Here is a 6,000-nt window from a genome sequence, read left to right on the forward strand (position 1 = left end):
CAATTTAGGACAGTATTTTCTCAAGTGTGGCATTGCAGGTTAGACTCTCTGGAAACATGCTGAGAAGGAGATGGGGGTGCAAGTTGTTCCTTCGGAATCGATGTTGAGCAAAGAAGGGGCCAAACAGGGTGTGCATAGTGGAAATCAAAATACAAAGCAGGCCTGACAAAGACTTGGCCACTCCTGTGAGGAAGCTCTGGAGCAAATATTGCCAATCACTGTTGACATGCATCTGGCTGAAATGGCCAGCCCTTATTACTCCTGCTTCCCTTAGACTCCAGGTTGAGGCTGCCCTGTGAGGACATGACCCCAGGTAAGGTGGCATCTGCACACCTGACTGGGAAGGAGCTAACAGCAGAAGGCTGTCTGCCAAACACTCCAGGCAGCTGGGCCGACATGTTGCCTGCATGTCTTTCCTTGAGGGGAGATCTGCACAGCACAGCTCTGTGTCCAGAGAAGGACATGAATAGTGTACATTTTAATGTATAGAGATGAACTTTTAGTACTTCATATCCAAGATTTCAAGGATTTGCTTAGGGAGGAAGCCAAACAGTAAATATTAAAACTATTGTTAAAGAAAAATATGAAGTATAGAAAGTTATAGACAATAAAAAGACACAACAAAAATCGTGAAGGTGGTCTTCAAAGTAGAAACTGCAGCAAAACTGCCTGTAAGTTAAAAAAAAAAAGCCAGACTGATTGTTTTAGTGCCTGTTAAAATATAAGTGCTTGCCAAATACTTTTAAAAAGGAGCCTAAATGTTGGCTTGATTCCATATAGAAACTCATCATCAAATGCAAAACTCTTCAGGAGGTGACATTCTAAAATAATAAAACATATTTCTCAACGTTTGAATCATGTGACTGTTAACCTACTCAAAAAATTAAAATTAAAAATTAAATGAAATCGAATAACTGAACAAGACACCATTTCAAATATATTTTTTTCCTGTAGCAGCACCTAGTGATACTACTTTGTTTTAACTACTTCCAGGGAAGCTTGAGAGTTCACTCTTAACTATGCTCTTTTTAATAACCATAATTAAATAAATCCCTGTTATTTACAGAGCTGCTCAAGGAAGAAATAGCACAATGTATTTCTAAAGCTGCTTTGTTTCTTTGAGGTGTCTTTTTGAGCTTCCCAATGGGAATTTTGTGTGCGCCACGTTGCCTGTATTTTATCCCAAATTCAGTGATCAACTTACTTGGACCCCCCTAACTTTAGCTACAATTCTTTGCCCATTAAAAAAAAGGCCTACTTAGAATCATTAAATTGTATACCTGAAACTAATATGATGCTGTATGTTAATTATACTTGAATAATTTTTTTAAAATGACCTATGTCACTTTACCATATCCTCAAAACATATGTTCATGAGAAGATTAGACTAATCCCTAGGAACTTTGTAAACAGAAACACAGGCTAAACACAGTATAAATATTGAGCCGAAAGGGAGATATGCAGCATATTGGGTTGAAGTATAAGTGATATCACTTTAAATGTTACGAACTGAAGATTAAATTATGCTTCATTAAAATAATTTACTCCACACACATGACAGGAACAATGGGCTTGCTTTTTATTGTTATGTTAATCACCATACATTACATCATTAGTTCTTGATGTAGTGTTCCATGATTCATTGTTTGTGCATAACACCCAGTGCTCCATGCAGAACGTGCCCTCTTTAATACCCATCACCAGGCTAACCCACCCCCCCACCCTCCTCCCCTCTAGAACCCTCAGTTTGTTTTTCAGAGTCCATCGTCTCTCATGGTTCGTCTCCCCCTCCGACTTACTCCCCTTCATTCTTCCCCTCCTGCTATCTTCTTCTTCTTTCTTAACATACTGGGCTTGCTTTTTTGAAGAAAGAATTCCTGAACTACAGTGACAATAGTATGTTTAACTAAATGTATATATATATATGCATTTCTCACTAGAGCTTTAAAACACAGCTGTTCTCAATATCATCCTCATTTTCAATTGCTCCTGTTCCAGTAGACTCCTTCCCCTTTGTCTAATAGCAGGGACAAAATATCACGGCCAGTGAGAGCATAAGATCTCAAGTTAGACTGTACGGTTTCAAATCCCAACTCTGCTACATACTAGCTGTGCAACCTTGGACAATTAACCTCTCAGTTTTCTCATCTGTAAAATGGGGGTGATAAAAATATCTACCTGTTTTAGTTAGGATTAGGTTTAACTTGAGTAACAGAAATCCAAAATAATGTGGTTAAAATAAGGTCAAAGCTTATTTCTTTTTTTTTAAAGATTTTATTTATTTATTTGAGAGAGAGAATGAGAGAGAGAGAGAGAGCATGAGAGGAGGGAGGGTCAGAGGGAGAAGCAGACTCCCCGCTGAGCAGGGAGCCCGATGTGGGACTCGATCCCGGGACTCCAGGATCATGACCTGAGCCGAAGGCAGTCGCTTAACCAACTGAGCCACCCAGGCGCCCAAAGCTTATTTCTTTTACATAAATGTAAGCATCCCAGGACTGGTGAAGTGGATGATGACTTTCAGGTACCCAAGTTTGTTTGTTCTTCTCCATCCTCAATACATGTCTTTCATCCTCAAGCCCAAGATGGCCGCTGCAGCTCCTGCCGAAGCTTACAAAGCATATTCCATCCATCAGGAATAAGAAAAACATATCCTTTTCCTTAAGGGCATTTCTGACACATAACTGGCCCGTACTTAGTTACAAGGCCATATCTATCTGCAAAACAAATTGGGAGACGTAACCTTTATTTCAGGAAGCCGTGAACCAAGATCATGAGTTTCTCATGATGGTGATCTCATCATGATCTGAAAGATCAGTGTTTCTCAATGATGGATGCATCATCCCTAAGGATGTTTTTGGAAATTTATGAAGATCTTAAAATTTGTCACAGTGAACGTGTATGCACGCGCGCCTGTGTGTGTACGTGTGTGTGTATGTGCAAGCGCCCGTGTGTGTACATGTGCACGTGTGCGCACGCGCCTGTGTGCACATGTGCGTGTGCGCCCATGTGTTACATGTGCGTGTGCGCGCGCACCCGTGTGTACACGTGAGAGTGTGCACACCTGTGTGTACATGTGCTAGTATGTGTGTGCGCGTGCCGGTGTGTACATGTGCGTGTGTGCGCGCGCGCCTGGTTACATATGCGTATGTGTGTGCACTCATGTGTACGCGTGCGTGTGAGTGCGCACACTCGTGTGTACATGTGCTAGTGTGCGCGCGCACGCCTGTGTGCGTACGCCCGTGTGTACATGTGCGTGTGTGCGCGCTTGTGTATGTGTGTGTGCGCGCGCGCCTGTGTGTACATGTGCGTGTACAGCCGTGTGTACATGTACATGTGTGTGCACGCGCCTATGTGTACCTGTGCGTGTGTGTGCACGCCCCTGTGTACATGTGCGTGTGTGTGAACGCACCTGTGTGTACATGTGCGTGTGTGTGTGCGCGGGCGCTAGTGTGTGTACTTGTGTGTGTGCGCGCGCATGTTTTGAATGGGGACTTCTTTGCCAGTGACATTAATGGGCAGGACCAAAGACACTAGATGTTTTGAAATGTGAAGTATTGCAAAGTCACCCTGTCTCCCGCATGAATCTCACACATTCCAGCAGACATTCACATAGGTTAAGCACTTGTTTATAATTATCTGTTCCTACATTAATAAAAGTTCTGCATTTTAATATCATCAAATTTATTCTTCTTCAGGATTGGTACTTTTTTGTGTCTTGTTTTGAAAATCCTGGCATTCATAAAGATACTCTCTAATATTATCTTCTGAAAGTTAAATTACTTGTCTTTCACGTTTAGGTGTGGCGGACGGTAGAAGAATTCCATTTCATTTTTCCACATGAATGTTCTATATTTGCAGAACCAGTTACTGTAAAGCCCGTCGTTTCCCATGGCAGTATCATCTCTGTCATAAATCAAGAACTCACATAAGTGAGGAATTTCTGGGTTGCCTATCATTTTTCATTGCTTGTATTTGTCTATCTTTGTACTATTACTACTCTGTTTTTATTACTGCAGTTTTATAATAAATTTTGATATATAATAGGACAAATCTTACCACTTTGCTGTTCTTATTTTGGCTGTTCTTCGCAATTCTAGAACAAGATTGTAATTTTAATTAGATTTACATTTAATCTAAAATTTTTTAAAAGATTTTATTTATTTGAGAAAGTGACAGTGCAAGTGGGGGGAGGAGTAGAGGGGGAGGGAGAGGGCCAAGCAGATTCTGCACTGAGCATGGAGCCCAGTGCGGGCCTCAATCTCAGGACCCTGAGATCATGACCTGAGCCAAAACCAAGGATCGGACTCTTAACGGACTGAGCCACCCAGGCGTCCCTATATTTAATATAAATTTGAGGATATTTGATGTTTTAAAATATTGACTATTCCAATTTATGAATATGCTACATCATCCCATTTATTTTTTCTTTAAAATTTCTTAATATCTACTTAAAAAAATTTTTTTTAAAGATTTTATTTATTTATTCGAGAGAGAGAGAATGAGAGATAGAGAACACGAGAGGGAAGAGGGTCAGAGGGAGAAGCAGACTCCCTGCTGAGCAAGGAGCCCGATGTGGGACTCGATCCTGGGACATGACCTGAGCCGAAGGCAGTCGCTTAACCAACTGAGCCACCCAGGCGCCCTACTTAAAAATTTTTTAAAAGAAGTCCAGTACAATTCTTGTTAGATTTATTCTTAAGCATTTAATATTTATACAGACAATGCATGTATTTAGCTCTTTAAAAATATTTTTTTTCAGACAGACATAAGAAACAGGGACTTGAACAGATATTTATTTATATACCTATGTTCATAGCACCATTATTCACAATCCCCAAAAGCTGGAAGTAGCTCAAGTGTCCATTGGATGTATTGATAAATAAAACATGGTATGGAAATCTTCCGACAAAGCAGGAAAGAATTCCAATGGAAAAAAGACAGTCTCTTAAACAAATGGTGTTGGGAAAATTGGAGAGCCACAGGCAGAAGAATGAAAGTAGACCATTTCCTTACACCATATACAAAAATAGACTCAGAATGGTTGGAAGACCTAAATGTGAGACAGGAATCCATCAAAATCCTAGAGGAGAACACAGGCAGCAACCTCTTCGACCTCGGCAGCGGCAACTTCTTGCTAGACACGTCTCCAAAGGCAAGGGAAGCAAGGGCAAAAATGAACTATTGGCACTTCATCAAGATAAAAAGCTGCACAGCAAAGGAAACCAAAAGACAATCGACAGAATGGGAGAAGATATTTGCAAATGACATATCAGATAAAGGACTAGTATCTAAAATCTATAAAGAACTTATCAAATGCAACACAAAGAATAATCCAATCAAGAAATGGGCAGAAGACATGAACAGACATTTCTCCAAAGAAGACATACAAATATTAACAACCATAATTAATTACAACAATGTGAATGTACTTAATGCCACTAAATTGTATACTTAGAAATAGTACTAATAAAAAAATAAAAATAGTTAAAATGTTAAGGGGTTTCTGGCTAGCTCATTTGGTAGAATATCTGACTCGATCTCAGGGTTGTGAGTTCAAGTCCTATTTTGGGTGTAGAGCTTACATTAAAAACAAAAAGTAAAAAAAAATAGCTAAAATGTTAAGTTTTATGTGTATTTTACCACAACAAAATTTTTTTTTAAAGATTTTATTTATTTATTTGACAGAGAGAGCACAAGCAGGGGGAGTGGCAGGCAGAGGCAGAGGGAGAAGCAGGCTCCCCGTAGAGCAGGGGGAGCCTGATATGGGACCCGACTCCAGGACCCTGGGATCATGACCTGAACCGAAGGCAGTCGCTTAACCACCTGAGCCACCCAGGCTCCCTACCACAACAAAATTTTAAAAAAGAAAAAAACAACAACAAAAAAACCAAAACCAAAAACCCAAAACCCTAGCATAAGGTATACTTCACAAAAGCAACTACTTTTTTTGGATTTTTATTTTATTTTATTTTATTTTATTTTATTTTATTTTATTTTATT

This window comes from Callorhinus ursinus, unplaced genomic scaffold (genome assembly GCF_003265705.2).
Source record: "Callorhinus ursinus isolate GAN/ISIS: 27379988/994484 unplaced genomic scaffold, GSC_fseal_2.0 scaffold1, whole genome shotgun sequence".
Classification (NCBI taxonomy): Eukaryota; Metazoa; Chordata; class Mammalia; order Carnivora; family Otariidae; genus Callorhinus; species Callorhinus ursinus.